We start from the raw sequence: 26,687 nt of genomic DNA, 5'->3' as shown, positions 1-26,687 counted from the left end.
CATGTGAGGTCAGGACCAAACCTGGTTCTCCAGGGTTGAGATGCAGCAGTCCCAACAGCTGCACCACTGTGCTGCCCTTTTAAAATTGAATCTAGAACACTTTAAAGATGTTGGTCGACCCCAAGTTAAAGTCAGACTGTGCCCGTTCATACTTTATCTTTTGGTTGGCACCTTTGCACAGCTGAGGTTCATCAGTTTTTTGGGGCTAATATACTAAACGCAGTCAATACCAAAGTAAAATAAGAATATAATTAATTGACAAGCAGTCAATAAACCCAAATAAAAATGGTGGATTTAAACCATTCAAAGCTCCATTATTAAAACAGTCATTTTTGAACCATGTTACTTGACATAAATTTTTCATAATCATTATAAACTTTCATACGCAGTATATCCTACACGGCAAACTAACCCTAGGCAGCAAGAATCTACTTTCATTGCCCACACTGTGCTCAGGTTATTACAGATTCCATGCAATATTTATATATCTTGCTCCCCTCTATACCAAGGTTAGTGTGTTACATCTCCTGAGGTGCCTGCAGGAAAGCATGCAGGCATTTTGGTTTAAACAGGTCGATCCTTGCTCAGCCCAATAGTGTTTGATTTCCTCGCTCCTTGGCAACATATTTCACTCGGAATCAGATTGTTTACGGCAGTCAGGAAGGATTCCTACTTTGTTGAGGTCATAAGGTCATAAGGGCATAAGTGATAGGAGTAGAATTAAGCCATTCGGCTTAATCAAGTCTACTGTGCCATTCAATTGTGGCTGATCTATCTCTCCCTCCAATCTCCCACCTTCTTCCCATAGCCTCTGACACCCGTACTAATCAAGAATCTATCTATCTCTGCCTTAAAAATAACCATTGACGGCCTCCACAGCCTTCTGCGGCAAGGAATTCCACAGATTCCCAACCCTCTGACTAAATAAATTTCTCCTCATCGCCTTCCTAAAAGAACGTCCTTTAATTCTGAGGCTATGACCACCAGTGGAAACATGCTCTCCACATCCACTCTGTCCAAGCCTTTCACTATTCTGCATGTTTCAATGAGGTCCCCCCTCATGAGGTGAGTCACCACACTCATTACATTCAGAACCTTCTTCAGACTGGTTAGGGGTAAGGGAAATAAATAGACAGTGATGTGGAGAGATAAAGAACAATGAATGAAAGATATGCAAAAAAGTAACTATGATGAAGGAAACAGGCCATTGTTAGCTGTTTGTTGGGTGAAAATGAGAAGCTAGTGCGACTTGGGTGGGGGAGGGATAGAGAGAGATAGGGAATGCCGGGGCTACCTGAAGTGAGAGAAATCAATATTCCTTGGCCATCAGTGCCGGTTCTGATATGTTTGGTACCTTTTTGTGCCTCTACTTTCCCTCTCCCCTGACTCACAGTCTGAGGAAGGGTCTCCACCCAAAACACCACCCTTTTCTTTTCTCCAGAGATGCTTCCTGACCCGCTCAGTGACCAGCATTTTGTGTCTATCTTTGGTGTAAAGCAGTATCTGCAGTTCCTTCCAACACACCGATTATGCATTCAGTCTTGACATAAAGCTAACTTGTAAAGTTTTATATTACATAGAGTAAATGTCAATGAGGTGAATAGGGGAGAGGGAGAGGGAGAGGGAGAGGGGGAGGGGGAGGGGGAGGGGGAGGGGGAGGGGGAGGGGGAGGGGGAGGGGGAGGGGGAGGGGGAGGGGGGGGGGGAGGGGAGGGGGAGGGGGAGAGGGAGAGGGAGAGGGAGAGGGAGAGGGAGAGGGAGAGGGAGAGGGAGAGGGAGAGGGAGAGGGAGAGGGAGAGGGAGATGGAGAGGGAGAGGGAGAGGGAGAGGGAGAGGGAGAGGGAGAGGGAGAGGGAGAGGGAGAGGGAGAGGGAGAGGGGGAGGGGGGGGAGGGGCGGGGGAGAGGGAGGGGGAGGGGGAGGGGGAGGGGGAGGGGGAGGGGGAGGGGGAGGCGGAGGCGGAGGCGGAGGCGGAAGCGGAGGCGGAGGCGGAGGCGGAGGCGGAGGGACAGACAGACAGACAGACAGACAGACAGACAGACAGACAGACAGACAGACAGACAGACAGACAGACAGACAGACAGACAGACAGACAGAAATAAATGGGGAGGGTGTGGGAGAGAGAAAATGCCCGTTTGTTTAAAACTAGGTTACATGTTAAGTGTAAGGTTTCACGATTAACCATCCTTCAAGTAGCAATGATTACATGGATGGCAGTTGCTGGAGGCACTATGTTCAGCCTGCAATAAGCAGGGCTGATAGAAATAATTCAATTCTCTTTTTAAAAACAAATTTAGAAGTCTATTTGATTCCAGGCTTGGCTCTAATAGACTTGCATGCGGGTAATATAGTAAAAGGGTTGAACTAACTTCCTGACCTGTTCCATGATTCGGATCAATCTTCACTGTCCAGTTCATTCAGTTAATAGCATTCTCAGTTCCTAGTTGAAGACATTAGGTTCAAAACTCACACCCGAGGCTTAGGCACGAAAATCTAAGCTCATGTTAAAGTGCAATATAATAAAACTACAATAATCCAGCACCCTCAGGACTTCAGTAGTGACAGATTTCCTGAACTATTAGATGTTACTCATGGAGTCAGACAGGCATAAACAGGTCCTTCGGCCCAACTTATCCATACAAACCAGGATGCGCCATCCAAGTTAGTCTCCTTTGCCCATATTTAGCCCATATACCTCTAAACAATTCCTTTCCATGTACCTAGACAAATATTTGTTAAAATACTTGCCTCAACTCCTTCCAATACATTAATATCAATCATATTAATCCTTGATTTATAAGTAATATGATATTTTTCATGCTAATGCCGAAACGTAGTATTTCATGTGGGAAGGAACCACAGATGGTGGTTTACATTGAAGATAGATACTAAATGCTGGAGTAACTCAGCGGGTCAGGCAGGACCTCTGGAGAAAAAGGATAGGTAACATTTCGGGTCAAGATCCTTCTTCCGTCTGTGTTACTCCAGCATTTTATATCTACACCTCGTATTTCACTTGGTTTAAACGTTAGACAGTGATACAATACATTTTACAGGAAAACCAATGAAGCCAAAAACCTATGAGTGCTCTTGACCCCAGCTCTGGCTTAAACCTTCCCATGTCCCTGACCTTCAGTGCTCTGAACCTCACCCTGGATCCAGTGGCACCCAGCGGTACATAGGCAGCACAGTGGGGCCACGGTGGAGTTGCTGCCTCACAGCGCCAGAGACTCAGGTTCGATCCTGACCACGGGTGCTGTCTGTGCTGAGTTTGTACGTTCTCCCTGTGACCATGTGGGTTTTCTCCGGGTGCTCCGGTTTCCTCCCACACTCCAAAGATGTCCAGGTTTGTAAGTTGGACTCAAAATGCTGGATGGAGTAACTCAGCGGCACAGGCAGCATCTCTGGAGAGACCAAATGGGTAACGTTTCAGGTCGAGACCCTTCTTCAGACCCAAAAGGTCATCCATTCCTTCTTTCCAGAGATGCTGTTGATCCCGTTGAGTTACTCCAGCACTTTGTGTCCTATTTTTGTGTAAACCAGCATCTGCAGTTCCTTGTTTCTGTAATGCTAGTATTAGCCCTCGGGTAATGTTTACCGTGTTGAAATTGTAACAACATTTGTTTATAGTCATATGGCATTAACATCATTGTATATTTTGATGGTATTGTAACAGGTCTTAGCCTTGGGGCTGATGAGAAAATTTGATGCAAGATTTTAGTAAGCAGGGTGCATTGGGAACGCATTAATATATTTTGCAGCTGTGCCTCTCTCTCTCTATGTACTTATGTTGACAGATTCAATTTCATGAACGTGAAAGCTATTCTGCTCAACAAGATCATAAATTATTTTATAAAGCAGGATTCTGAATCTTATGGTTCACAGTGAAGAGAAGATAGCTTCTCCCTCTTTGTTTTAATGGGTGACAGATGAGCTAATTGCATTTTTTGGTGAATTAATGTCGCAGCCAGCCTTTGAATTCAGATCTGCTCTGCATTCCCACCCAAGTTCTTCCATCAAACTGAATGGTCACAGCTTCCAGCACAGAGCGTGGACCATCTAAAAATGAACTGCTATTACTCCCCTGGAATATTTCAATGTCACCTCCCAATAGATAGATTCCCGATTAGTCCGGGTGTCGGGGGTTATTGGGAGAAGGCAGGAGAATGGGGTTAGGACGGAGAGAAGGATCAGCCATGATTGAATGTCGTAGTAGGCTGAATGGCCTCTTTCTGCTCCTATCCCTTGTGAACAGCATGTTCTCTACCACCATGAAACTGATAGGCAGCAAGTGCATGGGAACATCACTGCCAGCAAGTTTCACTCCGAGTTACACACTGTGCTCATTCGCAAAGATATTTCTCACTGTTGCATCTAATTCCTGAACTCCTTAAATTACTGCACTTTGGAGAACCATCTCCAGAAAGGCTAAAGGTGGTCAAGAAGATGGCAATGTACAGGTGTCAGAGGTTATGGGAAGAAGGCAGGAGAATGGGGTCAGGAGGGAGAGATAGATCAGCCATGATTGAATGGCAGAGTAGACTTGATGGGCTGAATGGCTTAATTTTACTCCTATCACTTATGACCTTATGATCTAACCCGTCTTGATACAATTAACTCTGCACTTTCTAAACCTTGTTTTCAGTTTCCTTGCAATCTACCTCGTGACAACTTTGGACATAGCTCATCGTGCCATTCAGAGAGGAACCAGTTCCTAGGAGTTCAGGAAATAAATCCCTCCAACACCCTCTGTCAGCCTGCATGGTGAGAGGATTCTAGTGCAGTCCTAGATGGCTTGCTACATTTATACGGAGGCATGACGAGACTATGCCTTAAGTATTTTGTGCCATTTTGGTAGAGATACAGCATGGAAACATGTCTTTTGGCCCATTGAGTCCACAAGGACCATCGATCACCTGGTTACGCTAGTTCCATGGTATCCCACACTCACATCCACTCTCTACACACTAGAGGCAATTAATGAAGCCAATTAACCTACAAACCTGAAGATAGAAACACAATGCTGGAGTAACTCAGCGGGACAGGCAGCATCTCTGGAGAAAAGGAATGGGTGATGTTTCGGATCGAGACTCTTCCTCCGAACTACAAACCCATACGTCTTTGGGATGTGGATGGAAACTGGAACACCTGGAGGAAATCCACGCGGTCACAGGTAGAACATGTAACCTCCACACAGTCAGTATCCGAGGCCATGATACAACCTGGCTATCTGGCACTGTGACACAGCAGCTCTACCAGCTACACCACTGTGCCGCCTCTTATTTGCAGAAGAATGTTCTTGCTATGGACGGAAGTATATTAAAGGTTTACCTGACTGATCCCTGAGATAGCAGGACTGATGGAGCCCTAGATTCCCACAGCATAGAAATAATCTTTCAATGGTTCAAGAATTCAATGGTCCTTTATTGTCATGTGTACTGAGGTACAGTGACATTTGATTTACCATACAGTCATACCAAAAAAGCACCGATACAAAATAACATAAAGATTAAAAATAAACATTTAAGCCCAACTCATCCATGCTGACCAAATTTTAGAACTGAGCTTGACTCACTTGCATGTGTTCATAAGGTCATAAGTGATAGGAGTAACATTAGGCCATTTGGCCCATCAAGACTACTTCGTCATTCAATCATGGCTAATCTATCTTTGTTTCCTAACCCCATTCACCTGCCTTCTCCCATAACCCCTGACACCCATACTAATCAAAAATCTATCTATCTCTGTTTTTGGTCCACATCCCTCTAAGCATTTCCTGTCCCTGTCTAAATGTGTTTCAAACATTATCATTATGTCCTCCTCCACAGCTTCACAGAGGATATAATGTTGCCATCATATCCACCTCCACCTGCCTTACAGCACCAGAGACCCGGGTTTGATCCTGACCACGAGTGCTGCCTGAACACAGGGGAATGGAGTCGAGAGGGAAAGATAGATCAGCCATGAATGAATGGCGGAGTGTACTTGATGGGCTGAATGGCCGAATTCTGCTCCTATACCCTATGAACTTGTGAATGTACTAAACCAAACGGTGAAACAAATTCTCACCAAGTATCCGTTGATTTGAAACAGAAGGTTTTGAGTGGCCACCTGCACTAGGTGGCAATGTGCAGTATGATTAAAAGGCCCCATCCATGTGAGGAATATATTGCATCCAGAACACGTCCTGGGGTCTTTAAAAAAAATCATGTCACACATCGAGGGATCAGACTTGTAAAAGTATCAGTATTATCTGCAAAGTGTCTGTCATACTTGAAACGTGGACTTAAATATCATATTCATAAAAATACCATAAATCATGGTAAAATGAGCAGTGCTGATTATCTTTAATATGACAGAGCAAATGGGAAAGCTGCCAATGACAAGAGCAAGGCAGTAAATTTTCTCCAGCAGAGAATGAACAAGTTCGGGAAAGGAGAACCAATAAAAAAAATAGCTCAAATCGTTTAGATGTTGACATATTTTAACAGTCCTCTGAAGGATTACAATAGAAATACTTTTCCTAAAATCCTCCATGATGTCTGCTGTTCCCCCACTAAACTTCCAGTGGGAGAGATCCCGGAGAATGAAGGCACAAGGAACTGCAGATGCTGGAATCTTGAGCAAAACACAAAGTGCAGGAGGAACTCAGCGGACCAGGCAGCATCAGTGGAGGGAATAGACAGGCAACATTTCAAGTGAGGAAGGGTCCTGACTCAAAACTTTTCTTGTTCATACACTACACAGATGCTGCCTGACATGTTGAGGTCTTCCAACACTTTGTGTTTTGCTCCCTGAGTTTGACTTACTGAGCTACCATTCCCAGCATGAGGTTTATGGTGAAGATAGACACAAAATGCTGAAGTAGGTTGACAAATTCACAAGTTCTAGGAGTAGAATTATGCCATTCGGCCCATCGATTCTACTCCGCCATTCAATCATGGCTGATTTCTGCCTCCTAATCCCATTTTCCTGTCCTCCCCATAACCCTTGACACCCATTCTAATCAAGAATCTATCTATCTCTGCTTTAAAAATATCCACTGTCTTGGCCTCCACAGCCCTCTGTGGCAATGAGTTCCACAGATTAACTACCCTCTGACTAAAGAAATACCTCCTCACCTTCTTTCTAGAAAAGCGCCCTTTAATGCTGAGGCTATGACCTCTGGTCCTTCTGAGGCTATGACTCTCCCACCACTGGAAACATCCTTTCCACATCCACTCTACCTATGCCTTTCATTATTCTGTAAGTTTCACTGAGGCCCCCTCTCAACCTTCTAAACTCCAGCGAGTACAGGCCCAGTGCTGTCAAACGCTCATCATATGCTAACCCACTCATTCCTGGAATCATTCTTGTAAACCTCCTCCGGAGCCTCTCCGGAGCCAGTACATCCTTCCTCAGATATGAGGCTCAAGTTTTCTCACAGCACTCCAAATGCAGCCTGACCAGCGCCTTATTGAACCTCAGCATTACATCTCAGTTTTTGTATTCCAGTCCTCTTGATACAAATGCTAGCTATAAATGAATTGAGTAACTCAGGCAGCATCTCTGGAGAAAAGGAATGGGGATGTTTCTGTATGGTTCTGAACAAAACTGGGATAGGGTGGGATAATAATCAGAAATTATCTCAAAACTCTGATGAAATTGTGCCAATAGTAGCTTGTTTACACCTTCCAAGGCAAACTGTATAATGGACTGAGGTGTGGCTTTAAAGACAATATGTCCCACAAGTGTAATATAGTTGGGACCTTGTATAACAAGATTGTCCCATACTCTCTATTACACTTGTAAGTTATTGGGGCAAATCCTCCAAAATTATGGAAGAACTCGGATAAGGACATGGATATTTTAAAAAGACAGATTTGCTGGCTGCAACGGAAAACCCCCCCCAATCTACAGAAAGAATCAGTTTCAAGTTTCAAACCCGTCTGGCCTGTGGACTTGGACATCACACAACGGTGTGAACCGGAAAGGCTGAGACGGAGATAACGAGATTCTCTTGGATACACAAAGGAAGGAACCAAGCCTCAGCAGACGGTGGTAAACAGGCCAGCAGAAGCACAATCACCATCGGGGATGATAACGATCAGGCTGAGGGATCATGACATCAGCAAACCCCTTATCATCGGAAGCCTATTGTTCATGCCAGATCGAAACTGGGAAACATCAAAAGAACCCCTTCTATCCAGAGGACCACCTGGGGGTTTCAAAGGAAGCTCAGGTATAAAAGCCGAAGTCAAGCCAGAACTCTTTCTCTCTTCCTGCTCTTCCTGCTCTGCTGGACAGCTCGTGGGCCTGCATCGACTTAGCTGTGAGTATCCTGGTGACCTGGTGAAGTTCCCGAAATAGGAGGTTGAGGGGAGAAAGGTCAAGGGGGAGTATGCTTGCAAGTAAAATTGTGTTAAAGTAAGTTTCACGACGTGCCCGATAGTTTTCCGTCCATAGTCTTAGTTTAAAGCATAAGTTTAGCCACGTATTATGTAGTGTTGGTGAGATTCGATTTCTCATTGTTTAATAAAGCCTGTAATTTAGACTTGCTTTGAGTCCATCTTGGTTTCTGTTTTCTCTCATCGGCACACTCAGGTCAATTCAACCTTTTTATCATATCCCACCATAATTCCGACGTCTAGAACCTAGGGGAATCCCTTTTGTGGAGTAAAGGGAAACGCAAAACCCCTACAGAATGGCGACCGCGGCAGGACCTCGGTGGTTTGGGATATGTGATTTGCCAGAGGGGGTGAGAGAACGTAGCAAGATGGAGGAGAGAATCTCCTCTTATCTGTTTAAAAAGATCAATCTCACCAAACAATGGGTGATAGCACTGTTGAGAGCAGAGCAGCCTGCAGAAGCTGCGGCTCAATGGACGGAAAGCAAAGCGTATAATAAAGGGCAGGAAAAGACAGTTTGGCTAGCGTGCCTATCACAGCAGGTAGCAAAAATGCAGAGACAGGTAGATAGACTGGAAGAGCAACTGAGAGAAGCTAGGGCCAGCGCTGAAGAAAGCGCTAGAGAAGGGGAAGGGCTATATGAGGAATGCAGTAAAGCCAGGCAGTGTATCTTGCAGGCGAGGGAGTCCCACAGAAATGCACAGGAATTCCTCCAATGCCAGGTGGTAGAGGCAAAGGAGAGGGAACGGAACGCCCAGGAACTCCTGGCTCAGAGTACACAGAAGTGCAGGGAGCTGGAGGGAAAGTTCCAAGATATCCAAGCAGCATACAGGGTGGCCCGTAGCGAGCTAGGGGATAGTGATCACGGGCCTTGCCAGGTGAGGATAGCGCAGCTGGAGGAGACTCTGTCCAAGACTAGGGGACGGGTTCACCTGGTAGGACCAGGGGGGTCCCCCGGGGGCAGAGGGCTTCCCTCAGCAGATGATTCCCCAGGGGCAAAGGGGAATAGACCGCCTCCTGAGGCGCCGGGGATAGGTCCGGGTCGGCAGGTGGGGTTCGGGTTGTCCGGGGAGGGACAGGCCCAAGGAGGGGCGGGAGAGCACCCTCAGTTAGCGGCTTCCGCGCCATGTGTAGCACACCACGAGGTGGTGGGGTTACCGATCATAGTGGGAGAGCCGGGGGTAAAGGGGCAACAGCCCCGAGTAGGGCAGATGTGCCCGGTACGGCAAAGGAAATATGGTCCCCCGGTTGGGCAGGCAGATAGGGGGCCCATCGAGAGTGATATCATCATTCCCCATGGGGCATATGTGCTGAGGGGGATGGTGGCTCACTTTCCCAGGTTAACCAGGGCGGGAGACCCGTCATTGCATTTTATGGAGGTGCAGCAGGCAGCCGACATAAACGATTGCGATGAGGTAGAACGGGTAAAGCTGCTACTGATGACCCTAGATTCATACCTATGCAAGGCGGTGACCTCCAGGGAAGGGGGAAGACCTGAAACATGGGTAGCGGCACAGACAGCGGTTCTGGAGGCCATGGGGTTGAATCAGGGTAGTCCTTTCACCAGGGTGGGGGAGACGAAGCAGCAGGTAGCTGAGTCCCCGGACATGTTCGCAGACAGGCTGTGGGCAGTGTATGAGGGGGCGTGTGGGATGCCTTTAGATAGGCAGAATTTAGATGGGAGAACAGCTCACTGGCTGAAGACTCTGGTGGCGAATTGCCTCCCGCGAGTTAGGGCAAAGGCCGAGCACTGGTTCGACCCAGCTGACCCAAACCTTAACGAGGCGGAGTTGATCAGGAAGCTCACCCTTGCGTATCGCAATGGGGAGAGAAGTGAGGAGGAGCCCTTTAAGGGCAAGGTGCACAAAATAGTACCGGCAACCCCCAAAGGGAGGCAGTGGAAACAGGAAGGCAGCCAGACCTCTTCCGAGGTGAGGCCAGTGTGCTACGGGTGTGGGAAGCCCGGGCACTACAAGAGGGAGTGCAGAAATCTAAGTAGAGCAGTGGGGGATAGGACCCCGGTAGCAATAGATATTAAAGATCTAATTACCTATTTGCAGTCAAAGGCGGGAGGGTCCGGACAGGTAGCCATGGCAACAGGCCAGGGCGCGCCCGTATCTGCACCCCCGGCACCTTTATGACTGCCAGCGAAACAGCCCACATTCCTATGCCCGTTGAAGTATGGCCCATGTGGGAGACCCTGGGTCAAGATGGAGGTCCAGGATGTGGTCGGGGGTTATCTGCTGGACATTGGTGCTTCCAGTAGCATTGTCCACACGGACAACCCCCGTACATCCCCTCTATCTAGTGGGGCGCCCTATAGTCCACGAGGCGAGGGAAATCAGAGGGCGGATTGCTTGGCCAGGGAAGGAGCCAGGAGTGGGAAAGCATGGGATCCCCATGAGGAAGGACAGGTAGCTGCAGCCAGGGAGCAGCCTCGAGAAAAGGAGAGTGCGGGAGTGGTTTTGGCCCCGGACCTGACCATGGTCCAGGCACAAGACCCCATTTTAAACGCTGCCTCAGCAGCCATTTGCAGGCATTTGCAGGAAGGAGAAGAGGGACCGTATGGGGGTAAAGATCAAGAACAGACCCGGGTTGATGTGGAAACCGTAGGGGAGCCAGGCGAGTCCACAGGTAGTCAGCCTGAAGTAGCCGGCTGTGTTCCAGGGCGAGGACTGGAAGCAGCGGAGAAGGAGGCTGACTCCAGCCCTCCGCAGGCAGGTACCGTAGACTGCCTAAGAGAGGAAGAACTAGCAGAAGCAGAGGAGATGGAGGTATCGCCTCTGTTGTGGGAACCCCCGGTCAGACGTAGGAGTGACAGGGTCACTAAACCCCCAGTAAGGTGGTCCCCATCCCTAATTAAACCTAGGGCTAAGGCCGGCCACAGGAGGGCCGGGAAGGAGAGTGGCCGAAACAGGGCACTACGGAGTGCGGCTGGAGGGAGCCCAGTCTCTACAGGGAACGTAGGGGTAACTCAAAACCCCGTAGTGCAAAGGGAGGTGAGGGACAGTCAGGCCCCTCAACAGGAGGAGTTCTGGCCTGCACGGGTGGGCCCACCAGAGGGGTGGCCCCAGCGTGACGGGGACCAGTTATGAGTTGGCCACCCGGAGACGGGTGGCGTTGTATATATCATTGGTTTGTGTGTAAGTAGATGTAGTTAGCGTAATTAGATATAGGGTTTTGTATAGCTACAGGGGAGTACAGGGACAGACAGTACGGGATCAAAGGGATGTGCTGTGGAAAAGTAGACCACAACAGACAAAATCAAAACCCCAAATGCCATTTTAAGCGGATAGGTCTGTGGAGGCAAGGAGGTGTTTTGCTTTGTTTTCCAGATAAGTAGCCCCGCCGTATGGATGATGGCAATGATGTGTCTCCGGATGTGCGTGGCGCGTCGCGGGGACACGGAGGAGTACCCACATGGTGCCCCCGCGAGACGGAATTATTATATCAGGCCCTGCTAAAAGACATGTTTCAGAAATTCCACAACCTGGATTTTGGGGACATAGACATAGAAGAGGTGTACCGCGGGGGAGGGGATTTCGCTTTCGGGTCCGGTAGGCAAAGACGAGGGGTGGTTAACGACGGGTTTACAGCATTTAACATGGGGACGTCTATTATTAATAGCATGGACAACGTAGAACTGGCCTTGCAGATCAATCAGTTGAAGGGCCAGTTGCGAAAGGTTCTGGGGGAGGAAAATGCGGTGGTAGGATCGGGACTACACGAAGAGGTCGCAATGACTCTACATCTAAAAGAAATCATAGCACAATTGGAGACACATGCAAAAACGATAAACGCTTTGATTAAAGACGACCGGAATGCATCCGATCAGGCTGCACAGAATGAGGTGTGTGGGCTGTATGGTGCATGGTTGTTGGGGGAGGGGAGGAGCAACCTGGAAGACCTGAGGCAAGGTCGGGTCCCCTCTTGGATAAGCAACCAGCACCTAGCAGCGCTACACCCTTATAACAGCACTTTGAGTCCTTGTCAGCTTCGTGTGGCCTCCGAGGCCTACCCGGTACCGGTGGATTGCGGAAAATCCAATCACACCATAATGGGAGTGGTCGTAAGAATCCCGGTGATGGGAACCTCGGCACGACCAGCTCCTCTGTACCGAGTGGAGAACGTGGGAGTTGTTCGTGGGGGGGGTGCATATTCGCTACGGGAAGGTCCCGCCCTATGTCATAGTGAGGGAGCAAGCTGTGACAGGCATTGACCTTTTGGGTTGTCGGAGCCGGGGAGCACAGGTAATCCTGTGTCCCCAGCACATGGGCGTCGAAGCTAGGCCTCAGTGCGGGTTCAGGACTGTTGGGGCACAGCCTATAAACTGCACCATGGAGGCGATGGCGGCAGACCATGTCCCTCCACAGGTGGCGTATATAGGCAGTGGGACGTACTGTGTCACCACAAGTGCCCAGCGGTATCAGCACGGATCACAGCTGTGGTGCCCGATACCGCACAGCAGCTTCTGCTTTAAACCCAGGGCAGAAGTCCATGTGGCACAGCAGCGAATATTGCCCTTCTTCGGTTCACCTCTCGGTACGAGAAAATGTAACTGACTTATTTAACTGTTGCCCATTTTGGGTATGATATTCCCCCAGTGAATGAAAAATTAAAAGAGTTGCTGGTGGCGGTCGAGTTGTCGCACAAACACTACTTCTCCCTGGAACAAAAGACTCTGGATATCGCCAGGGAGATCGAAGAGATCAAGTCTCCAAGTTGGTGGGACCTGGAGTCCTGGATCATAGTTCCAGCATGGGTCCGCATCGTGTCCCATGTTCTGATCATCTGCCAGATGATAATTGTGCTGTATTTGCTATGCATTAATTGCAAATTTAAAAGGCAGAGGAGGATGGCCAAATTACAACAGCTGGTAAATCGAGCCGCCCGACGTCACAGTAACGACACCCCATCACTATAAAATGTCTGTACTCTAGTGCAATAGTTTTTATACATAAGTTGTAATCCCTGCATTTTCAGGGAATGGTCGTGAGGGTACTGTATGGTTTGTGGGATTGATGTAAAGTAAAAGGTGTATAATGTAAGTTAATGTGCTTCGAGGGCCTAGTTTAGCGATTAAGGGGGCTTTCGGGGTACATAATTTCACCTTCTCACCAGGAGTGTTTACAGCTCTTGAGGCTGGAGGATTGCCCACTAACTTTGTCAATCGACACGGTCCGTGCAAGCATGGACGTATCGTAGGGGCATGTAAGTTATTGGGGCAAATCCTCCAAAATAATGGAAGAACTCGGATAAGGACATGGATATTTTAAAAAGACAGATTTGCTGGCTGCAACGGAAAAACTCCCCTAATCCACAGAAAGAATCAGTTTCAAGTTTCAAACCCGTCTGGCCTGTGGACTTGGACATCACACAACGGTGTGAACAGGAAAGGCTGAGACGGAGATAACGAGATTCTCTTGGATACACAAAGGAAGGAACCAAGCCTCAGCAGACGGTGGTAAACAGGCCAGCAGAAGCACAATCACCATCGGGGATGATAACGATCAGGCTGAAGGATCATGACATCAGCAAACCCCTTATCATCGGAAGCCTATTGTTCATGCCAGATCGAAACTGGGAAACATCAAAAGAACCCCTTCTATCCAGAGGACCACCTGGGGGTTTCAAAGGAAGCTCAGGTATAAAAGCCGAAGTCAAGCCAGAACTCTTTCTCTCTTCCTGCTCTTCCTGCTCTGCTGGACAGCTCGTGGGCCTGCATCGACTTAGCTGTGAGTATCCTGGTGACCTGGTGAAGTTCCCGAAATAGGAGGTTGAGGGGAGAAAGGTCAAGGGGGAGTATGCTTGCAAGTAAAATTGTGTTAAAGTAAGTTTCACGACGTGCCCGATAGTTTTCCGTCCATAGTCTTAGTTTAAAGCATAAGTTTAGCCACGTATTGTGTAGTGTTGGTGAGATTCGATTTCTCATTGTTTAATAAAGCCTGTAATTTAGACTTGCTTTGAGTCCATCTTGGTTTCTGTTTTCTCTCATCGGCACACTCTGGTCAATTCAACCTTTTATCATATCCCACCATAATTCCGAGGTCTAGAACCTAGGGGAATCCCTTTTGTGGAGTAAAGGGAAACGCAAAACCCCTACACACTCTATTGTCCCATACACTTATTAAAGTGTAACTTCTGATGGAGTAACAGCTAATGTAAGTACCAATGATTGTGAACCTACCAAATTGACATAAATACTTAATTTGTTCACAAATATCCTTCAGGAAGGGAAATCTGTTCTCCTTACTAATCTGGCCTCTATGTGCTTGTGGATGCACAAACTTCTGGATTTTTTTGAGGACGTAACAGGTGGAATGGATAAGGGAGAGCCAGTGGAAGTAGCATATCTGGACTTTCAAAAGCCTTTGCCAAGGTCCCACACAAGAGATTAGTGTGCAAAATTAGATCACATGGTATTGGGGATGGGGTGTTGAAATGGATAGAGAACTGGTTGGCAGACAGGAAGCAAAGAGTAGGAATTATCGAGTCCTTTTCAGAATGGCAGGCAGTGACTAGTGGGATGCTGCAAAGCTCAGTGCTGGCACCCCAGTTATTTACAATATATTAACGATTTAGGCAAGGGAATTAAATGTAGCATCTCGAGGTTTGCAGATGACACAAAGCTGGGTGGCAGTGTGAGCTGTGATGAGGATGCTATGAGGCTGCAGGGTGACTTGGATAAGTTAGGTGAGTTCACCAGGTTAATTCCCAGGATGGCGGGACTGACATATGATGAATGAATGGGTCGACTGGGCTTGTATTCACTGGGATTTAGAACGATGAGAGGGGATTTTATAGAAACATATACAATTCTTAAAAGATTGGACAGTCTAGATGCAGGAAAAATGTTCCCGATGTACGATGTACAGAACCAGGGGTCACAGTTCAAGAATAAGGGGTAGGCCATTTATGACTGAGATGAAGAAAAACTTTTTCACCTAGAGTTGTCAATCAGTGGAATTCCCTGCCCAGAAGGCAGTGGAGGCCAATTCATTGGATGTTTTCAAGAGAAAAGAATCAAGGCATATGGGGAAAAAACAGGAATGGAGTACTGATTTTGGATGATCAGCCATGATCATATTGAATGGTGGTGTTGGCTCAAAGGGTCGAATGGCCTACTCCTGCGCGAATTTTCTATGTTTCTGTCTAACCTACCCAAGATGGTGCAGGAACGATTAAGGACGCACAAGAACTGCTGGGATTGACATCTGAAAGTCAAATAGATGGAGTAACTCAGCGGAACAGGCAGCATCTCTGGAGAGAAGGAATGGGTGATGTTACAGCACAGTAAGGGATGGTTTAACTCATTATTTTTCAACCCCTTGAGTACCAATCCACTTGACTTTCAATTAAAGCTGAGGAGGTTCTAAGTAGAGTGGCACAGTGGCGCAACTGGTGGAGCTGTTGCCTCATGCGCCAGAGACTTGGGTTTGCTCCTGTCCTTGGTTCCTGTCTGTGTAGAGTTTGCACATTGTACCTGTGACCACATAGGTCTCCTCAGGGTGCTCTGGTTTCCACCCACATCCCAAAAACGTACGGGTTTGTAGGTTAATTGGCCTCTGTAAATTGCCCCTAGTGTGTAGTGTGTGGCAGAGAAAGTGGAAAAGATAGAACTAGTATGAACGGGACTCAGTGGGTCGAGGGGCCTGTTTGCATGCTGTATCTCTAAACTATACTAAACTAAACAAAACTAAACTAAACTAAAGTAAACATCAATGTATGGATCGTGCATGTGGGATAGGGAATGAATGATAAAGAAGAGCTGACAGAGGAATGGAACTCATTAATATCACGATAAGGAAAGAGATCAGACACAAGTGGAGAACTTCTGAACTTGGAACAATACGTTGAGGTAATGAGAAGCAGAGAGGAAAAGGCAGATCGAGTGGTCAAGTACCTAAAGGCCTAAATCAAAGACAATATGCAAACACCATGGTAAGAAGGCACAGCTACAAGAAGGCACAGATATGATTTCAGAACTCTGTAAGAAATGGCAAGAACAAGTCCAACATAAGCGGGCGGTCACAGTGGTGCCGCGGTAGAGTTGCTGCCTCACAGCAAATGCAGCACCGGACACCCGGGTTCGATCCTGACCACGGGTGCTGTCTGTACGGAGTCTGTACGTTCTCCCCGTGGGTTTTCACCGAGATCTTCGGTTTCCACCCACACTCCAAAGACGTACAGGTTTGTAGGTTAATTGGCTGGGTAAATGTAAAAATTGTCCCTAGTGGGTGTTAATAGGCGGGGATCGCTGGTCGGCGTGGACCCGGTGGGCTGAAGGGCCTGTTTCCGTGCTGAATCTCCAAACTAAACTAAACTAAAATAATGTCCAATGCATATAATAACCAGTACACTTCCATGAGTTTGTGGGTTATGTTCCATCTGGGCAGAGACTCAAGGCGGTGATATATTTTCAGATTAGATAAAATGATTTCAGCACAATATCCCGAAGGCTCGTCAGTCGGCGGGACGGGAGCCCGCCCGAAGGCTCGTCATTTGGCGTAATCGTGGGGAGGAGATGTCGGACGTGAGGAGAAAGGGCTAGCTAGGAGGGTGAACCGGGGTAATGCCTCCAGCGCCTTTAAGGTCGGCTGCAGGAGACACCCCCGGGACACAAAGATGGCCGGGCAAGGAGAGGAATGGGATGTCGCTTCGTGGGAACTGCTCCAGTACATCGAGTGTACAGGCTGACCGGGCTTTGAATATTGTCGCCAAAAATGGTGGCCCCTGCATGTGTAATATATTAATTTCACTGTTGCAGATGCATATGTGACAAAAAAAGCACCATTGAATCATTCCCACTCTACGAATTACAACAAACTGGATTACATGTTCCAAACAGCAGCAAAGGCCCCTGATGAAAGCAACATTGGTCTATAAAATACTGCGAATGGAAGATATTTTGCTCAGTGCATTAACTCGATCCTGGTCATTTCTAGCAGCCCACGTTCAAGGGAAGGTTGACAGCATCATCACCTGATCTTTTCTCTCCTGGTGAGAAACAATGGTGGGGTATCACACAGAGACGAGCAAAACTCTTGCATCTTGTACAACTTCCTCACGTTATACCTTTCAAAGAAATTGTTGAATGCAAATTGGCTGCTCTGTTTCCTACATTCCAAACATGACTAAACTTCTGAAAGTATTGCGGTGGCCATAAAGAACTTTGGAACAAACCAGTGTTCTGAAAGGCAGTGTTTAAGATAATAAGATTAAACGAGAACTTACCAGTTTGAAGTTTGATCTTTATTTTATGAGGAGTTAAGATGAGGGACTACGTGAAGAACCCCGTCCAGCCGCACGTGCGTCAATCTTCAAAGCAGCGGTGTGAAATCACAGATAATAGTGACTGAAGTATAATAGTAAGATGAGAGAAGACTAGAACTACCAGATGACCTTGATGAGGGTCGGGAGCGGAGGGCACACAGTCCCTCATCGTAACCCCTCATAAAATAAAGATCAAACTTCAAACTGGTAAGTTCTCGTTTAATCTTACTATTTTATTTCGGAGTCACGTGAGTGACTGCGTGAAGATTTCAAAGCTCTGTGATTTCATGCCGCGAGACACGAGTCTACACAACCACAACTGCTCCATTGACAAATGAGGGAAAACATTCATAATGCATACAGTCATGACATAGATTTAAACATGCTGATGCTGTTAAATGAAGTAATAATAATAGTCACATCTCTCATCTGGATGGAACCTATAACAGAACATAAAATAAAGTTGACAAATACCCCTGGTCTGGCAACGGGTTATTATAAAATGTTTGGAAATTCGTTTGTTTGACCATGCTGCAGCCGTTAGGATGTGGTCCAGCGGAATGTAATTTACCCTTGCTGCTGCTGTTGTAGCAGCCCTAGTGGAGTGAGCTCTGGAATCAGTATCTACTCCTGCATAACTCAACTCCCTTTTAACACTTGGAAATGGTCTGAACAGATATGTTCTTATAAAGTTTTTTGTAACTAACATCCATAGCTAGCTCAGAGCCTCGAAGGCTCTTCGTGACCTTGATGTATTGTTGTATATGTGTGCCCTCACATAACGAAAGGTCCCTGGGTATGCCTTGACCTATTTTGAGACCTGACACCCCTACTGCTCTGCTTAAATAAATTATAACATAAAATACTATACATATTATTTACAGATGTAATCCTCCTGTCCTGTCGCAATTATGTAGTGACTGACCTGTTGCGCTAAACCAGCGCCAGGAGGATAACTACCTAATGAGCTCTGGCGAAAGCTAGGAATGTAGCTGGAAACCCATGGTGAAATAGTGTTAACTCAATGTCAACATCCAATGCTGCATTGTACTTGTCCTGGGAAAACTTGTGTTAAAGATATGGAGGCAAATCAGGAAAAACTTCGGTTTACAAGGCCCTTCCGTCTTGACCCCACTACTTAAAAACCACATATTTAAACCTTCAAGTACAGACCATGCATTCAAAACCTGGCATAGCAACGGTATCAGTAGTATCAAAAACCTATACAAGGATGGCATCTTTTCGTCTTTTGCGGAGCTCTCGTCCAACTATAGCCTCCCAAACTGCCACCTTTTTCGTTTTTTCCAGATTAGGGATTTTGTGAAGAAGACATTCCCCCATTTCCCAAATCGCCCCCCTGAAACCCTGACCGGTACCATCTTAGCTCTAGATCCCAACCGGAAGAAATGCATCTCTGTTTTGTATAACTTGTTAGGGTCGGTTATATTGAAACCTCATACCTCATTAAAAGCTGCGTGGGAGGGTGAGCTGAATACGAAACTAACAGACCAGCAATGGGACTCTGCCTTGGATTTGATCCATTCTTCCTCCATATGTACCCGTCATGGCCTAATCCAATGCAAAATCCTTCACAAAGTCCACTACACAAATGCAAGATTATCTAGAATTTACCCCACTGTTAGGGACACCTGCAACAGATGTAATCAATCTCCTGCCAACCATAGCCATATGTTTTGGTCTTGCCCTAAGCTAGCAGCCTTTTGGAGGAGTGCTTTCGACTTGATAAGCAGAGCCTACGGCCAGACTATTCCTCCAAACCCACTGTCAGCTATGTTCGGTACCCCTCCCAACACCAACCTCTCTGTTGCGGTGAAACGGGTTCTAGCTTTTACAACCTTGTTAGCCCGGAGACTGATCTTGCTTAACTGGAGGCTCACCTTTCCCCCGACACACGCCCGCTGGATTAAGGTGGTGCTTTACAATTTAAAGCTTGAAAAACTTAGGTTCTCTTTCAAAGGCTCTACCAAGACATTCCTAGATACATGGAACCCTTTCTTGGAACTTGTTAACTCTCTCAACTTGTCCCCGGACTCGGAAGAGGACTGAGTGCTCTCCACCATTGTTCTGCTCTACTGCAGCTGCTCTCCCCTTAACCCCCCGCCCCCCCACACTTATTTATTTAATTACTTACATATTTACTGTTATTAGTGACCCCTTTTTTTTTTCTTTTTTTTGTTTAGTACTTTTTGTTTCGTTTATCTTACCATATTTGTGTGGATGTGTATGTATGTGAGTGTTGTTTGTCCCCGTTTGGGTCCGACCTGATTCGGGTGGGTTGAAGGTGGGTAAGGGTAAGGGCTTTGAGGGTCGCCTACATACTGTTGCACAATTATGCCTTGACTGTCACTGTCTGTTATCATTGTATGTATGCAAATTGCTGTGAAAATCAAATAAAAAGATTTAAATCAAAGATATCCTTTACTAACTCGATATTGAACCCAACAAAGTGGATCTAGTTTGCTGCAGCAAATCTGATGGAAAACACCTTGGCACAGTTAATGACCCTATAACTCAATATTGTAAAAGACCATTTAAAATGAACTCCAAGAGCTCAGAAATCTGTACCATTTTAAATGTAACATGAACATTAAACGCTTCCCATCTCCTGAAGAAGCAAAGTACTGCTTTTGGTACTATCCCAGCACTCTGAATACATACAAGAATAGGTGTGACAACCCAAGCCGTAGGCAATCTATTGAGAATCTGTAGAACATAAATTGATTTTATCATGCAACAGCTGATTTCCCGAGCCACAGGCTGAACCAGCAAGTTACGTTTAAAATAACCATATAAGGTTGCATTATTATTATTCGCGACAAATCGGGAATGCATAGGCCAATCCCACAGCTGGAACCTAAAGCGGGCTCTTGATGACTTATTTGAAGACTGACTGATGAAGCAAAATGGAGGAAGACATAAAAGACCATTCCTCCTGCTTGTAGCGAGAATGTATCTTTCGCCACTGTTATGCCACACATTTTTGCAACCTTGCCACAATTCTGACCCTGCTTTGAAAGCCAATTCTGCCCATATCTCCGAGCCTGTCTCGAAGGCAAACCTGGCTAAAATACTGAACCTGGCTCAACACAATTCTGACCCAATTCCAACCTGCTTGGAATACTAGTAATGTTCAGTTTTACCTGGTTAAATGCCTCTGAGTAGATGACAATGTCTTAATCATTTATGTATTTTATAACCAAGTGTAAATCTTACCAACTTGTACGTGGTCACTTAGTTGTAGAGTAACTATGGTAGAGTGTGTGGACCCTCTGGCCAGCTTTCATGCTGCCACCAGCTTCAGTGAACCGCTTACTGCCGATGAAGCCGTGGGGTGCGTTGCCACCAAAACTATGAAGCCTTCCTCATCGTTGGCCTAATTGGCCCAACAGCTTATGCTTCGTCCTCCAGGTTTTGCCTGTGGAATAGGTCTTACCTGAATAGAAGATTCGGCGGGTGGCTCTAACGTCCCCTGATAGCGGTGTTCACTGCATTGTGTTGGGATGGCAACCTTGCTGCCAGGAATGGTACCTCTGACACGTGCGCTTCATCCCTTGGGGTATTCTCCACGACTATACCCTCAGTCTCGGCATCAGATTTACACTGACCCGGCATGCTCTCCTCCTCCATGAGGGAGACATTAAGCAGCCCTGTTACAAGGCACTGTTGGCGCGGCCTAGAGCAATAGGCCAGCGCTGCCTTAGACTCGGCATCAGATTACATACTGACCCGGCAGCTTCCATCCCTTGGGGTATGCTGTTCTGGAATACCTCCAACTTCAGGGTCAGAACAAAACTGCCCGGTAAGCTCACCTCCTCCATGAGGGAGACATTATGCAGCCCTTCTACAGATGTTGCTGCCATATATTAAGCAACCCTATTACAAGGCGCTGCAGGCACGGCCTCTTTCATAGGCCGGCACTGCCATAGGCTCGGCACCCCCATTAAGCAGCCCTGTTACAAGGCGCTGCTGGCGCGAGCTCTCCCATATGCCCAGCGCTGCCATAGACTCGGCATCCCCATTAAACAGCCCTGACCAAGGCACTGCTGGCGCGGGCTCTACCATAGTCCCGCGCTGACACAACTCCTGCTGTTGGAGTGTATCTAGATGAGCCTCCTCTCCATTTGGAGCTCCATCCTGGCCAACCTCCAAATTTTCTAATCACCGGAAAGGAACCCTCCCGGCACCAGGGCTGACCATTTTGGTCGGTTTACCCCGTATCTTGGGGACCACTGCGGTCTGGGCACCGCATTGCTGCTGGGTTTCCCCTCCCCGGGAATCCCAGTGTCCATATGTATTACCGGAGGGAAAACCCTACGGCACCAGGGCTGACCGTACCGGTCCGTTTAACCCCTATCCTGGGGACCCCTGCGGTCTGAGAGCCGCATTACTACTGGATTTCCCTTACCCGGGAACCCCAGCATCTGTATGCTTATTGAAGGGAAAACCCTCCTGACACCCGGTCTGCTGGCTGTCCCCTCCCCGAGAACCCCAGCGTCTATATTCATATCGGAGGGAAACCCTCCCGGCACCCGGTCTGCTGGATGTCCCCTCCCCCGGAACCCCAGTATCTAAGTGCCTATCGGAGGGAAACCCTCCCGGCACCCGGAGCGGCTGGAAGTCACTGACCACCTTGTCAGTGACTGAATACGCGAAACCCGACATTCCCCAGCTATCCGCTTCCGCGGCGAGAACCGGGGTTTCCCCACAGCCCATAGCTGGTTCCCTCGTCGACCCTCGCGAAACATTCGGCAGAAAACCTCTGCTACAAGAGGTTCCTGCAAGAAAACAAAATAGGTAAGAAATACAAACTTACCTGAAGTTTAAACTTACCGCTGGAGAAGCTCTGCTGCTCCAACCGGCCACCTGCACCAATGTGTCTGACGTAATGACGCACGTGCAGCTGGACAGGGTTCTTCACGTAGTCACTCACATGACTCCGAAGTAAAATAATTATTTTATATTCTGTAATTCTGTGCCCAATAATATTAGCTGCATGGATACATGAAAGCTCTTATGCAATAACGCACTAAAGCATTTAAATCTTATGAGGTTTAATGATTAAATCACATCAGACTCATACCACTAATTAAATTAAGTATCTGTTACTCATTTGGAAGAGCTGGAAGAAACATTAATTTGAAACCAAAATACCACAGGTGCTGGAAGTCTAAAATAGCAACAGAAAATGTTGGGAATAATCGGCAGGTCTAAGGGCATCAAGGAGAAGAAAAAAACAGTTTAATATTCCAGGTTCATGACTTTCACTGGACTCTGATGTAAGGTAATTCTGAGGCATTAATTATGTTTACTGTTAAGTATTTTCAGAATTTTCTTTTTTTAGAACAATAAAAACATTGTTAGAGAATATCACCAGCTGAAAAACTGAATGAGCAGCAAATTTGGCACTCTGAAGTGTGAATTTGATTCTGGGAACTGTGTTCTGCTAAGGAACTGCTGGAGAATATAAAGCCACAGAAGAAACCCCCTTGTAATGAGTAGACAAAGCTAAACAATTACAAGGATGAATTCCTTACGCCTCCAGGTAAACTCGGATGGCAGTCAGCAACCTTTTTGATCTGTTGCAGTACTTCTGGTTATGGTTCTGTTGGGAAACAGTTTTTAGATTTAGAGCCAGCAACAATGAAGGAACATGAGATGCTTTCAAGACTAGATGATTCACAGAGGAAGAGGAAGAGGACTTAACTTTTTGATGCCTTTCCCCACAGTGGAAATCCTTGATTCTGTTGTGGGGGGACGTTCTTGTTGAATTCTATAATGTGTTGTGTCATTTTTTATTTGTTTTTATTTTTCTATGGATGTACAGAAACTTAATTATTTATTTTATGTAAAGCACTTTGGTTTCAACGCGAGTTGATTTAAACGTGCTATATAAATAAAATGTACTTCCTTCCTTACTTACTTACTTACTAGATGGTTTGCAAGTTGCAGAATGCTTGCAGAATATTCTCTTTCCATCAACCTATTTCCCTTGTCTTCTGGATGGCAAAGATAATGGGTAAGAATATTATGGTAATGCAGCCTATACAAGTAACTAGGGAGCAATTTATAGATGGTACACTCTTTAATGATGGTAGAGTGAATGAATACACCGGTTGGTGGGTGGGTTGCCAATCTAGCAGCCTGCTTTGTTCAGGGTGGTGTCATAGAGTCACAGAGCCATATAGCGTGTAACCAGGCCCTTCAGCACATCTTACCCACACCAACCAACATGTCCCATCTACACTAGTCCCACCTGCCTGTGCCTGGCCCATATTCCTCTAATCATATCCTATCCATATACCTGACTAAATGCTTCTTAAAAGTTTTGATAGTACCCACTTCAACTACCTCGTCCGGCAGCTTATTCCATACACCCACCACCCTTTGTGTAAAAAAAGTTACCGCTCAGTTTCTATTAAATCTTTCACCCCTCCTCACTTTAAAACTATGTTCTTTGCTTCTCGATTCCCCCACTCTGGTCAAGAGACTCTGTGCATCTACTAAATCAATTCCTCTCATGATTTTGTACACCTCTATAAGATCACCTCTATAAGATCCTCCTGGCCAAGGAATAAAGTTCTCCCTATAGTTCAGGCCCTCGATTCCTGGCAACATCCTCATAAATCTTCTCTGCACCTTCTTGATTGAAGCTGCATTCATCCAGGCAAGTGGAAGAGTATTCCATCGCACTCCCCCACCTCTGCTTTGTAGACAGAAGAACATATTTGGCATGTTATGGGGCAAGTTACTTATAGAATTATATTCAAACTTTAACCAATTTTACAGCTTAGTTTAATTTAGTTTAGTTTAGAGATACAGTATGGAAACCAGTTATTTGGCCCACCATGCCAACCAGCGATCACCCATATACTAGTTCTATCTAACACACTGGGGACAATTTACAGAAGTCAATGAACCTACAAACCTGCACGTCTTTGGGATGTGGGAAGAAACCAGAGCATCCGGAGAAAACCCACATGGTCACAGGGAGAAGCTGCAAACTCCGTACGGATTGCACCCATAGCCAGGTCTCTGACACTGTAAGGCAGCAAGTCTACTGCTGCACCACTGTGGCTCTCAACGATAGTATTTATACAGTTAGTCAAGTTGAGTTCCTGATCAATGGCAATCCCCAGCATATTGAAGCTGGGAGACACGGTCATGGCATTCAAATTGAATATAAAGGTAATAGGTGGTCATTACCTGCCACATGTGTAGCAGAGAAGGCTGTGGAGGCCAAGTCAGTGGATATTTTTAATGCAGAGTTAGATAGATTCTTGATTAGTATGGGTGTCAAAGTTTATGGGGAGAAGGCAGGAGATTGGGGTTAAGAGGGAGAGATAGACCAGCCATGATTGAATGGCAGAGTAGCATTGGTGGCCCGAATGGACTAATTCTGCTCCTATCACTTATGTCCTTATGAACTTATGTTATTTGCCACTTAACAGCTCATGCCAGTTGCATTTAATTCCTTTTTCAACTTTCACACTTGTTCTGTCCATTTACTTTGCTCTTTCATCCCTGACACCTTCCATTCATTAATGTGCCATCTTTATCACAATCAAATCTTTAGTTGCTTAAAACTAGCTAAAGTGGGATGGGGGGGGGGAAAGACTGGCAGAGGAGGCAGAAGAGACTGCAGTTGCTGAGATCACGAATTAAAAGCAAACCGCTGGAGGACTCCAGCCGGTCAGACAGCAATAGGGGAGGTGACGTTTTGAGTTAGGAATCGTCTTCATTCTCAGTCAACGTTTCAGATCAGGACCCTTCTTCAGACACGAGACCCAGTTTATGGGTGTGTGTTTAGCTGTGCGCAATGAGGTCTACAGTTTTCCTGACGATGCTTGCATTTGTTGGGAACACCAGCCAGTGCATAGAGAAACATAGAAACACAGAAAAATAGGTGCAGGTGTAGGCCATTCAGTCCTTCGAGCCGCACTGTCATTCAATATGATCATGGCTGACCATCTAAAATCAGTACTCCATTCCTTCTTTCTCTCCATATCTCTTGATTCCGTTAACCCTAAGAGCTCTACCTGACTCTCTCTTGAATACATCCAGTGAATTGGCCTCCACTGCCTTCTGTGGCAGAGAATTCCACAGATTCACAACTTTCTGGGTGAAAAAGTGTTTCCTCATCTCAGTCCTAAATGGCCCACCCCATATTCTTAAACTGTGACTCCTGGTTCTGGGCTCCACCAAAATGGGGAATATTTTTCTTGCATATAGCCTGTCCAATCCTTTAAGAAAGGATGTATGTTTCTAGACACAGAAGACAACGCAGTCATTATTACACTTGCTATTCTCTTCGAAACCACAAAATTTGGACGTGCCCTTTGTCAGATGTACTGGCCCCTCATTCTCTCATCAGTGTTCTGCCAAGAAATACTCCCACCGGGCCCAGAGTCTCAGAAAAAATGTACCCTATTATTACACAAAATAAACCAACGCCTGAAGATATAAAAAAGATTCTGCGGGGTGCCTTGCCATCACAATGCACCAGATGCATCATGTTCTGACACTGATTTACTGCTTTACACACCCTGTGCTATAAATCTAGGTGTAAAGTTGCTGTTCCATCAGGGAGCAAGCACTAAGCTGTAATTATTAACTGCATGCTGCTTTTACTCAGCAAGCAACAGCTTCATGTTGTATTTACTCAAACTGACTTTTTTATGGGAAAATTACTTGCAGCAGGAAGCTGTTTTTCTTTCCAATTTACTTCTATGCTTTGCACAAAGCCATTTCATTACAAGTATTAATGATCCCACACACTGTTAAAAGTCTTTTCTGCCAGTCCTGGAAATATTTGGATGGTTTTCCAGCAAGTAATGCTTTGTTGAGAGATCGCAATGCAAAGGGCCCTGTGATGAACTTCTCACAGTATCAGCATGGAGACCTGTGAGGATATTCATTAGAGCTTAAGAAAAGACGAATAATTTTTTTCAGTGATGAGAAATGGAACGCTGTTGATGTTCAGAGGAAACTTGACGTCCTTGCACAAGAAT

This window comes from Amblyraja radiata, chromosome 2 (assembly GCF_010909765.2).
Source record: "Amblyraja radiata isolate CabotCenter1 chromosome 2, sAmbRad1.1.pri, whole genome shotgun sequence".
Classification (NCBI taxonomy): Eukaryota; Metazoa; Chordata; class Chondrichthyes; order Rajiformes; family Rajidae; genus Amblyraja; species Amblyraja radiata.
The sequence above is the reverse complement of the archived record's forward strand: the minus strand, read 5'-3'. Positions refer to the sequence as shown.